Here is a 12,407-nt window from a genome sequence, read left to right on the forward strand (position 1 = left end):
AAGTAAAAATTATCTCTGTAAAATCAAGATGGAAAATGTTTACAGGGTCTTCAGCTATATATAGACTAGAGGGACTCCCTCCCCCCTAGCCTAAGTTACAAGTTACAGCAAACAGGTAAAATATCCTTCCAGCAAAATACACATTTGCAAGTTAAGAAAACAAACATAAAACTAATCTGCCTTTTCTAGCTAGTACTTACTATTTTGAACATGAGAGACTGTTTCAGAAAGATTGGAGGAAGATGTGGTTGCACGTCTGGTCCCTCTTAGCCCCAAGAGCGAACAAAAAACAAACAGCACAAACAAAGACTTCCCTCCACCAAGATTTGAAAGTATCTTGTCCCCTCATTGGTCCTCTGGTCAGGTGTCAGTCAGGTTTACTGAGCTTCTTAACTCTTTACAGGTAAGAGAGACATTAACCCTTAACAATCTGTTTATGACAGCCTTACAAACCAGAGCCTGAGCTTCCACCTGCAAAACTAACCTCCCTAGCCCTGCCCCAAGGCTGTGTATAACAGGAGAAAACATTTATCAGGAGGGGAGCGAACCCAGCAGGAATTTGCGAAAACACCAGAACAACAATGCAGAATTATGAAAACAATAATTCACACACACACACGCATACACTTTCTTAGGCAGGAGCCCTTTGCCTCAGTGTCCCATCTGGTAGTGGGAAAGTTCAACAGGTGAATGTCCCTTTAACTTGCTGCCATACCTCTCAACCACCAGATCCTGAAATGAGGGACAGGGACCCCCAAAAAAGGGACAAGGAGGGACAATACCCCTTGAAATGAGGGACATTACATTTTTTCTTGACCAAGCTGTTTTATTAAAATATATATATGTCCAAACATGCAATTAGCCTGCAAGTGTTTATACTGAAACTCGTAGCTGACTGGTTTCTTTCGCGTTATTTGTAACCCAGACAGCTCACCTGCCCAGAGCATCACTCATATGTGCAGATTTGTCCCCACCCCATAGACATCTGCCCCCAATAGCACCAAGTCCACCCCCGAGCACCCCAGTCACACCTGCCCCCTGCCATCCCCCCACTCTTCAGATCTACCCCTGTCGTCACCCCCACTTCTGCCCCACACCCTCAAAGCTATCCCTTGAGCCCCTGCAATGAACATCCCCCATCTTTAGACCTGGCCCTGCCATCACTCCCATCCTCTAAAAGCTCCCCCCACTTGCACCCCAGCTGGTGTGGGAGGATACGCAGGGGGGTCTCCCACCTGATTGTTGCTGGGGGAATCTGCAGGGGTGGGAGAGCATGATCCCTGGCTGGACATGATGCCAGTGGCGGGCTGCAAAGGGCAAGACTGACCCCACCTACCCCCAGCAGTCCCTCCAGGACTTTGCAATGGCAGTACATACCAGCAGGCCAGGTGTGAAAGTCAGGGCCAGATGCGAGAAGACCCACCCCAGGCCAGTCACTTGAGAAATAAGCGCCCTGCTCACCCTTTGCTGTACAAGGCCAGCCAAGGCCCAGCATGCAGGCAGGCTTTTCACTCTGCCTTGGGGGCACTGAGTGATGCCACCACCTCTGCCTCTGGAGCTGCTATGCCATAGACTGAGGTTCCACCAGTGCCCCCTGGCTCAGTGCTTAGTGATTTCAGCTCCTGCCCCTTCTGCACTGTTGTTTACCCAGTGCCGGTCAAAAGCTCAGCCCTGGATCTGCCTGGCAATGACTGCAACTCTAGTGATCACTGAGGGGAAACCGGGACTCCCAGCTCAGTCTGATCAGCGCTGTCTTTAGTCACTGGAGGGGGAGGGGCAAACAGCATCTTTAGACAGGTCCCACAGGTAGGAACACCTGTCCCCACTGGCACAGCAAGGGAGTTCCAGGTCCCCCTCCACCGTGGTAGGCAAAGCCCAGTCTGCTGTCCCATAGGCATACCATCAGGAGATCTGCAGTGCATTAGCCCTGCATTCATGCCTCTAGTGCCTTTAACCCAAACCAGCCCAAACGGCTCCCTATGGCGAAGCAGCCAGTCTGCTGCGTACCTAGGCAGAGTAGGGGGGTCTGTGCAAATCCAGGCTGCTCCTGAAGCCTTTGCCCCCGGTTCCAGCAATAGCTGGCCAGGGAGAGCTTGTTCAGAGCTTGGCTCAACCCAAAGCCACTCTCAACTTGATCCACTTCCTAGCCCAGCCCTGATCTCTCCCGACGAATGAACAGCCTTGGTTTTGACCCCTTTTCCGCGCTGTCTGCTCCACCGGGAAGGGAAGCCCCCAGATGCCCTGAGAGTGGCTATTGCAGTGGTAGCGTCCAGCTGGCTTCCTCAGGCAGCACTGGGCTAAGAGGACCCAGGCTCTGTGCACCTCTCTCACAGCTTCCCTTCAGCATCTCTCCCCAGCCCAGCAGCCCTCCCCACACAGCCTTTCCTGGGCAGCACAGAGAGGGAGCTCAGGACCCCTCCTGGAGCTGGAGCATAATGAGCTGAGCCCTGTGCTGAGCCCACATGTCTCCAGTTAACCTGGTACCTCATTCCCAGCAGACATGCTGAAGGCAGCCGAGCCATGCCAGGGGCCTGTAAGCAGTCACACCAGCCTTACCACAGCTGTTACCCAGAGCGGGGCCATGGCTGTGTGACACTGCACCCCATATTCATCATGGGGGTACGATTATGATATGATTATGACATAATTATGATGCAATTTGTACAAGATGGGTCATGTAGGGTGTCATTGGAAAAGTTATGGTTTGCTGAATATGATTATCCTATTTATATGCATGTATTATGCTTATATCTACAGTTATGAATATTGACTATGTATCTGTACTTCAAATGTAGTTACACCTGGGCAACACCCACTAGACAAGATGCTTCCAGTCTAGATAGATGGTTGGGAAGGACCTATTCAGGGCAATGAGCCATTAGGGAAAACAACAGGCCTTAAGAGAATCTTATCCCCCACCTGGTGAGCCTTCCACAATACAGCCTGTAAGTAATGGCTGCCAGTGATTTATACACCCCCCCTGAATTTCCCCAACACCCACCCCCCCTAGTTTTGTGAACATGACAATTTAGTGACTCTTTGAAAATTTGAACTGAAAGTGAAACATTAATACACACTTTAAAAGCATATACAATGTATGATAAAATACATGTATCTGAAAAAGTATAATAGATTTGAAAAGTATGAACATAGACTAGCTTCCATATACAGCTGTTGTTTTTTATGACAATGTCAGTGCTTTCATTTCAGTGATGTTGGCCAATGTAATAATTTCAAATGATGATTTGTAAGCAAAGTCTAAATGAGCTCTTCCTGACAGCTAGTGATGAGCTGGGGCTGGGGGGAAAGGCTTCAGGACCAGACTCTATTTACATTCACATCTAATCTACCTAGATATCCAACAAACAGAGCTGTGTTGCCCAAGTGATAGATTTTGGCTGGGGTTTGGTTACAAATCACTTGAATGCGGGATGGGTGGCGAGGTGAATGAAATGTTGTTGTTCTTATTGTATGAGTAAAGGGCAGTAGAACTGTACTTAGCCTGTGTTGATTGAGGGCATCGAGAGAGGGTGGAGACCTGTCCCTCTCCACTGTTTAAAGACAGAGCTGATTAGGCTCCATAAATAGTCTTTTGTTCTGTTAAGTGACCACTGCAGCTGAAATCACTGATAATCAGGTCTAAGTGCTTAGTCCTGTTGTGAGGATGGTGTTTCTGTGTAAGAGACAGCCCAGACTGCACTAGCAGCGAGGTTCCGCCACTGAGAGCTCAGCTGAAATCACTGAAAGTTGTGTGGAACCTCAAGAGAACAACTCACAGAGGTCACAGTGGCAGGTGGCAGCAGAAGGTGACTACGCAGGGCCATTGGCAACAGAGTGGTGGAGTGAACGGTGGCACAACAAATAGCAGTGGACAGAGCGAACAGTGAGCAGCTGGAGGAATGAGCAAGATGCCTTCTTGCCACCTACCTGGGAGGTGTACTCACATGAAAGCACCTCTGAACTCTGAGTCTCCACTGACCAAGGACAACACCGGTGAGTGCGGTGGAGGGAAAAGCAAGGTGCATGTTAAATAAACATTTGTTTGTTGGACTACATTTTAGTGACTTTGCTCCAGAATGCTAGATTTCTGACTGGGAATGGAAACTTATATAAATGTGTTTCCTAGTAGACCAAAATTTTTAAAATGCATTATTTGCCAAGGTTGTTATCTCACATTGTTGCTATCTTGAGAGGTCATTATGTTCGGGAGTTTCTGTACTAAACATTTGTATTATTATAATTAATTTTTACATAAGAATGGTCATACTGGGTCAGACCAATGATCCATATAGCCCAGTATCCTGTGTTCCAACAGTGGTCAAGGCCAGGCACTTCAGAGGAAAATAACAGAACAGATAATCATCAAGTGATCCATCCCCTGTTGCCCATTCCCAGCTTCTGGCAAACAGGCTAGGGACACTCAGAGCACGGTGTTGCATCCCTCCCAATCCTGGCTAATAGTCACTGATGGGCCTATTCTCCAGGAATGTATCTAGTTCTTTTTTTAATCCTGTTATAGTTTTGGTCTTCACAGCATTCCCTGGCAAAGAGTTCCACGAGGGTTGACTGTATGTTGCGTGAAGAAGTACTTCCTTTTGTTTTTTTAAATTCTGCTGCCTATTAATTAGTCCTGCTGTGAGGACGGTGTTTCTGTGTAAGAGACAGCCCAGACTGCACTAGCAGGGAGGTTCCCCCACTGAGAGCTCAGCTGAAATCACTGAAAGCTGTGTGGAACCTCAAGAGAACAACTCACAGAGGTCACAGTGGCAGGTGACTAATTAATTGGGTGACTGCTTGTGTTATGTGAAGGACTGACTAACATTTCCTTATTCACTTTCTTCACACTAGTCAAGATTTTATAGACCTCTATCATATCCCCCTTTAGTCATCTCTTTTCTAAGCTTAAAATTCCCAGTCATTTTAATTTCTCCTCCTGTTTCATACCCCTAATCATTTTAGTTGCCCATCTCTGTACCTTTACCAATTCCAATATATCTTTTTTGGGATGGGGTGACCAGATCTGCACACAGTATTCAAGGTGTGCACGTACCATAGATTTATATAGAGGCAATATGATATTTTCTGTCGTATTATCTATCCCTTTCTTAATGATTCCCAGCATTCTGTTTGCTTTTTTGACTGCCGCTGCACACTGAGTGGATGTTTTCAGAGAACTGTCCACAATGACTCCAAGATTTCTTTCTTGACTGTTAACAGCTAATTCAGACACCATCATTTTGTATGTATAATTGAGATTGTTTTCCAGTGTGCATTACTTTGCATTTATCAACATTGAATTTCATCTGCCATTTTGTTGCCCAGTCACCCAGTTTTGACAGATTCCTTTGTAACTTTTCACAGTCTGCTTGGGACTTAACTATCTTGAATAGTTTTGTATCATCTGCAAATTTTGCCACCTCACTGTTTACCCATTTTTCTAGATCATTTATGAATATGTTGAACAGAAATGGTTCCAGTACTGACCCCTCAGGGATACTACTATTCATCTTTCTCCATTCTGAAAACTGATAATTTATTCCTACCATTTGTTTCCCATCTTTTAATCAGTTACTGATCCATGAGAGGACGTCCCTCTTATCCCATGATGGCTTACTTTTCAAAAGTCAATTTAAATTAAATATATTTTTTAAAAAATTATATTTTTTTAGAAATCTAGACCTGTTATGTGTTTTGGTGTAACTTGCATTATCCATATGTTAAATTTGCATTATCCTAACAAAACATTTACTTTATTCATATCTCTTTCATATGTTGCAGGTCAAAGTGAAAATGAAAAGATAAAAAACAATACAACAATTTTTCTACTCAAAGGCTCAAAAACTAATCAAGGTGAAGAACACATCAAGAACCAACAATTTATCAACATACCACTTGAAGGTTCAAGTGGCGTATCTACATCCGACCAGCCGAAGCACAAATACAGCTGCCTACTGAAGAAACCGTGTCTCCAAAACCTAAAGGCAGTTCCCGATGTTTGTTGGTCAAAGTGTTCCCATTTACTGAAGTTACAAAAGATGGCTACTGGCGCACCTCTTGCAAAAAAGCTTACAAAGAAGGAAAGCTTCCCAATGCTATAACTGGTAAAAGTGGAGCTTGGTTCGTCAAACCGATCAGCAAAGCCAATGCTGACAAACTACATGAAAAGGCTGCAAAACACCAGGCCTCTGGTGTGCAACATGCAGAAAGCCTTATAAGCCCACTTTCAAAGCCAATTTTAGAAGTACTTAATGAGGCTGTTAAGAATGCTGGAGACACAACACAGTTTATGCGAACAAACATGGCTGTGGCATCCTACTTTCTATTTAACACACTACAAACTACAAACAAATGTTAAGTGCATTGTCACTTGTTCATCCTGAAGTTGAACACTGGTGCTGAACAAGATCAGCAAATGCTCACTGTCTTTCTGCAAGAAACTCAAATGACTGGCTAGAAGCATGCGGTACAACAGTGAAAGACTCAACAGTTGAAAAAATGAAGCAATATCTCACCATATTCAAAAAAATTGCATACATGGCTGATGAATGCATTGATGCAAATGGGCATCAAGTATTAAGTCATTGTGTGTGTTATCTTGATGTCAGAGGTAGGCCAGTAGATACATTTCTAGATGTTCAAGATATAGAAGACACATCGGCTGTATCTATGACAACCCATATCATAGAAGAGTTAAATGCTTGTCAATTGGACCCCAAACAGATGGCTGCTTGTGCATTTAATGGAGCTGCAAACTTCTCTGGAAGACATGGTGGAGTACAAGCTTTGCTCAGAGAAAAGTGTAACCCTAATCTTTCCTATACACACTGCAGAGGCCATCTACTCCAACTAGCACTAGTACGAGCTGCAGACACTTCAAAAGACATTTAAAAAGCTATACATTTAATGTCTTCATTATATTTTTTTTCAGCAAGAGTCCAAAAAGACTGAATATCTTGGAAAATATAGAAGATACACTGGGACTGAAGTTCAAATTAGTCCAACCTGGGAAAACCCGCTGGCTTTCTCAGGAGCGATTTTTGGATGTTGTCTTAAAATTACTCCAGCTGTTATTACTGGCTTTGGAAAGTATCTACCAAGATGGGATGGATCTAAGTAGTGAGGCTGGTGGATTACTTTTGCTACTACATTCAGAGAAGACTATTGCCATTCCCTCTCTCGTAAATCTACTGTTGAAACCACTTGGGTCATTAAACAATGCCATCCAGGCATCTGCTACAACACTAGTAGATCTTTGTCCAGCAACAGAAGCTACATTTGGATCAATCAGAGAGCTATCCATTGAAAAAGTACTGGAAGAAGCAAAGACTTCAATCCAGAAGTTGACTAATGAAGCCATTTATATTGAATCCTTAAGTGAAGACAAGAAGTGTTTGTTAAGATAACTGAAAAAGTACACAGACTTGATTCTTAAAAATCTACAACAGTGACTTCTAGATTCTACTCAACCTCTACATAGCTTTTACAGATGCCTGTCCTATAAAACACCAACAGCTGAATGGAGTGAGGCACTACCAGCAATGGGGCTGCCATGTGCTCAGGATAAAAAAGAGAATTTGAACACAGAGTGGAATATCACACAACAAATGAATGAAGATTTGACTTCAACTTCTTTTTTATCATCACTAGTGGCTCGACCCGATCTTTATGTTCTGTTTCCTGGGATGAAAGAAGTAGAAATTCATCTCTTGCTACTCCCAGTCACATCAGCTACAGATGAGCGTTCTTGTTCATCACTGAATAGAATTTTGTGTTCTGAAAGAAGTCGCCTTCTTCCTGATCATGTGAATGAACTAATGAGCATATCAACTCATAGATTCATAGACTCATAGACTTTAAGGTCAGAAGGGACCATTATGATCATCTAGTCTGACCTCCTGCACAAAGCAGGCCATACAATCTCACCCATCCACTTCTATAACAAACCCTAACTTATGTCTGAGTTATTGAAGTCCTCAAATTGTGTTTGAAGACCTCAAGCTGCAGAGAATCCTCCAGCAAGTGACCCATGCCCCATGCTGCAGAGGAAGGTGAAAAACTTCCAGGGCCTCTGCCAATCTGCCCTGGAGGAAAATTCCTTCCCGACCCCAAATATGAGCAATCAGTTAAACCCTGAGCATGTGGGTAAGACTCACCAGCCAGCGCTCAGGAAAGAATTCTCTGTAGTAACTCAGATCCCATCCCATCTAACATCCCATCCCAGACTGAAGGAATGGAAGTACCGGACACAGGAGAAGCCACCAAAGGTGAACGTGTTGCTTTCAAGAAGTTCATTAACAGAGTTGTACAAAATTATAACAAGAAACCAAGAAGGATGTAGACATAGTGCTTCACAGAAGGCTTGAGTACCCAACTTTAATTTGTGCGATGATTTAAAAACATGAGTTAATATAAAAAAATGGCCATGAAACATTTTTCAGTTTTTACTGTGGTGCCATACAGCCCATCTTTCCCTCACGGTCTCACCTCTCATCGGCCCTAACACACATACACCCTAATTTCAATTCCTGGGGAAACCACTGATGTCTGCTATGACTCTACAAGGACATGTGGCCAGGCCACATGACTCTGGACTACATTTTGGATGCCTATATTTTTCCACAAACTGGTCTGGGAACTGGTTTTGGAACAAAGAGTTCCTGCTATATGGAAAAGCTATATAAAGCAGGGAGTGACATCATCTATTGTTCTTCACTCCCCGACAACTCAACATCTGAGAGAAGCTCGGAAAGAAAAGAACATAGAACAGGGGTGGGGATCCCAAGCTGCAAAGCAAGCCCAAGCCTTAAGAATCTGCAAGCCTGCCTGTATCATCAGTCAGGGTGAGAAATTGCTGATTCAACTACCTTTTTGTAGTTAATAAACTTGGCTGTTGCCTCTCTATTGTTGGTTCATGCAGTGGTTGGTCAGCTGGCATATAACTGCAGCTGGGTGTGTCCCTGCCTGTGTGAATGCTGGTGGCAGGACCGGGAGCAAGTCTGCAGCTTGTCACATCAGCACAGTGCTGAGAGAGAGCCCAGGCTGGTGGGTCAGAGGGCTCAGTGATACCCCAGTTCCAGGTGGCTCTCTGAGTGGAACCAGTCATAGGCTACTTCTGTGGAGATGGGATGGGGGATGAAGGGTAGTGCAAAGAGCTAGAAAAGGGGGTGAGAAGTTAGAGTCACCACAGGAGGTGGCTGGGGTCCCAGGCCATGCTCAGGGTCTGATGAAGTGGGCACTTGGGCAGCTCTCTGCATGCAGCCTGGAGCCCTGCCAGCAGTGTTAGCACCGCCTTCCCTCACCCGCCTGGTCTCTCGTCCTCTGCTCCAGATTTTCACAAGTTCCACCTACAACTATTCTCTGCCAGCTGTGCCGAGGCGCTGCTCCCCCGCACATCCCCAGTAGCTCCTTGGCAGGCCAAACCCATGCCATGCCATACACTTCCCAGGCACCACTTCTGCTCTCTTACAGTCGGCCTGTCTTTTGTTCTGCCAGTGCCCCCTGACTGCACAGCATAACAAAACTATACTTTGACAGCTACCCAGGCCTGTGCTTCCAGGCTGCCCTTGTGCCAAGCAGCTCCACACCTAACCATCCTGCTCCTGCCAGTCCCAGTTGGGGGCAGCCCTGGAGCCAGCAGTCTGGGGAGAATCCTGAGGAGAATCCAGTGGGGGGATGGGGCGTTCCCCAGCCTCCTATCATGGGGCAGGAGGGAACGGTGACATGGTCAGACTGTAACTCCTGGCACTGGCTCTGGCGCTTCCTACAAACCACCTGCAGCTGCTCTGAGCAATGGGCTACCTGCCTGCTCAATGCCACCTGGCCAGGGATGCAGCAGGACCAGGCACAGCTTGGCCTAGGGGTACCCTGCGGACTACTCTACCCAGTGCTGTGCAAAGACTATGTATCCCCATGTACCATGTGCCATCTCAGTCTAAGTTGCTTGGCAGTCTCCATAGACCGGTCTGCAGACTAACATTGTCTGTATGGTTGCCAGTACAGTCCCCAGATGGGCCAGGGTTGGGCCCCGCTGCTCTCAAGTGGTTAAAAGGGCTAGACAATGGTGGATGACATCAGCCCGGCTGGTAGTGGCATGTCATGATTACATGCATAGCTGGCTGTGAAACGCCTCCCATGGCTGGGAGCCCAGTCCCATCCAGGAACAGTTAGCGGGCCCCTCACAATAGGTCACCAGACATTCAGCCCCCAGAGCACCGGGCAGATGGGATTAGTTAGCTGACACTGTACTGGGTATGGGGGCTATGAGAGGGCTTAGATCATCTGATACCATGGCCCAGTGCTCCCCCAGCAAGTGCCTGTGCAATACAGTAACTCCTCACTTTAAGTCATCCTGGTTAACGTTGTTTCGTTGTTATGTTGCTGATCAGTTAGGGAACATGCTTATTTAAAGTTGTGCAATGCTCCACTCTTGCATTGTTTGGCTGCCTGCTTTCTCCACAGCTGGCAGCCTCCCTACGCTCCCTCTCCCCACAGCGCCTCGCGCCCACCGGCAGACCCTGCGGATCAGTGCCTTCCCCCTCCTCCCCTGCCTCCTGCCCACAGCAATCAGCTGGCTTGCGGCATTTTGGGGCAGAAGGGAGCAGGGAGCAAGGACTCAGCATGCAGCCTCCCCCTCCCTCCCGAACGCAGCAAGACAGCTGATTGCCCTAGGCAGGAGGGAGGGGAGAGGAACGAGGACTCCGCCTGCAGGATCCCCCTCCCTTCCCTGCTTCCTGCCCAGGGCAATCAGCTGGCTTGGGATGGTTTAGAAAGGAAAGGAGGGAGGGGGGAAGGAGTGAGGACACAGCAGGGAAGTAAAGGGGGAGGAAGTGGGAGGGGAGAAGAGGTAGGTCAAAGATGGGGAGTGGGTGGGCTGAGGGTTGAGCCACCAGCCCCTGGTGCTTGAAGAGTAGGGGAAGCTCCTGCTGCTGCACAACGTGCTTCTCCTAGCCTACAGCACCTTCAGCCTCCTTGCCTGTGTCATCTCCAGTGCCAGTGGGCTGTGCAGCACCACCCAGAGGAGGGGACAAGTGGGGCAATTTGCCCCAGGCCCCAGGCCCTGCAGGGGCCCCCACAAGAATGACTGATGCTCTCCCCCGCCATCCCCCCTGCACTTCAGCGTGTCCTGGGCAGCGCTGCAGCCACATGGCTCCGGCGGGCCTGAGCTCCTCCCCACTCAGAGCCGCATGGTAAGGGGGGGGGCTGCGAGCTCCAGGCTTAGCAGCATCTTTCCTTACCACACGGCTCTGAGCGGGGAGGAGCTTGGGGCCCCCTCGCTGGAGCCATGTGGCTGCAGTGCTGCCCAGGGCAGCTCCTGGAGGTGCGTGCTGAGGCATTGGGAGGTGGGAGAAAGTGGCCGGAGGGGTTGGATAAGGGGAAGGGAGTCCCAGGGACAGTCAGGGGACAGGGAAGGGGGGTTGGACTGGGAGGTCTTGGGGACGGGTGGTGGTCAGGGGACAAGGAGCAGGATGGGTCAGGGATTCTAAAAAAATCTCATTTCATTTGAAATGTTTAGCAGGGTTTTTATTTGTTTGTTTTTGTTTTTCTGCTTCTTGGTGAAACAAGAACCAAAAAAGCCTCCAAGGTTTTCAATTTGTTGTTACCCCTCTACCCCGCCTCCTTTCTCTCCCTCTTTACCTTTTTATCTCCCCGCCCCCAGAGGGAAAAGGAGGCAAGGAGAAGGAAAGCCCAAGAGAGGAAAAGCTCAATGAAAACCATTTTTAAAGACTTTAATTTAAGTGGAAAACAGAAGTTGAATGAAACAACATTTTTCTATACATGTTTTCTTAAATGTTGTTTTGATTGAACAAAAAAATCACTCAGCTTTAGTTGTAACCCCACAGGCTTCTGTATGCTCCTTACGCCTAGCCTGAATGGCCCACTGGCCTGAGTTCAGTCTCATAGCCGGCACTTGCTAAATATAGCTTGCTTACCTAACTCCGCTTCTCACCCAGCCTCTGTCCCAGTGCCTAGATATCTGGCTGAAACTGTTACTTTTGCTGGATGGCAAGAGCACATTCCTCCTTCTGATCTATAACTGAGTCACTCCTTGGGCAAAGAAGAAAAATGGTGTATTTCTGCTCTTCAGATTAACCACAAGATATTTCTACATTATTTTAGCCAAGTATGTGCTTGGCCTGCCTTCTATGACTCAGTCATGTGCAGGTAGGTGAAATAGCGGATGAAAAACTGGTTGAAGGACAGTAATCAAGGAATGGTTATCAATGATACACTTTCAAACTGGGGAAATGTGTCCAGCAGGTCCCACAGGGGTCCAGTACTATTCAATATTTTCATAAATCAATTGGATAATGGAGTCGAAAGTTCACTTATGCAATTTGCAGATGACACAAAGCTGGGAGGGGTTGAAAGCACTTTGGAGGACAGGATTAGAATTTGAAATGCCCTTG

The 12,407-nt window shown here is 47.0% G+C and overlaps 1 long non-coding RNA gene across 1 annotated transcript; it reads right to left on the minus strand.

Annotated features, from left to right (window-relative positions):
- Window positions 1–3,448: 3,448 nt before the first annotated feature.
- LOC115657911 lies at window positions 3,449–12,004 on the minus strand. The gene is made up of 3 exons (XR_004002089.1): window positions 11,992–12,004; window positions 6,391–6,395; window positions 3,449–3,538 (listed from the first exon to the last, which is right to left on the minus strand). It is a non-coding gene; the product is annotated as an uncharacterized LOC115657911 (long non-coding RNA).
- Between the last annotated feature and the right edge of the window lie 403 nt (window positions 12,005–12,407).

Source organism: Gopherus evgoodei, chromosome 9 (assembly GCF_007399415.2).
Source record: "Gopherus evgoodei ecotype Sinaloan lineage chromosome 9, rGopEvg1_v1.p, whole genome shotgun sequence".
In the NCBI taxonomy this organism is placed as follows: Eukaryota; Metazoa; Chordata; order Testudines; family Testudinidae; genus Gopherus; species Gopherus evgoodei.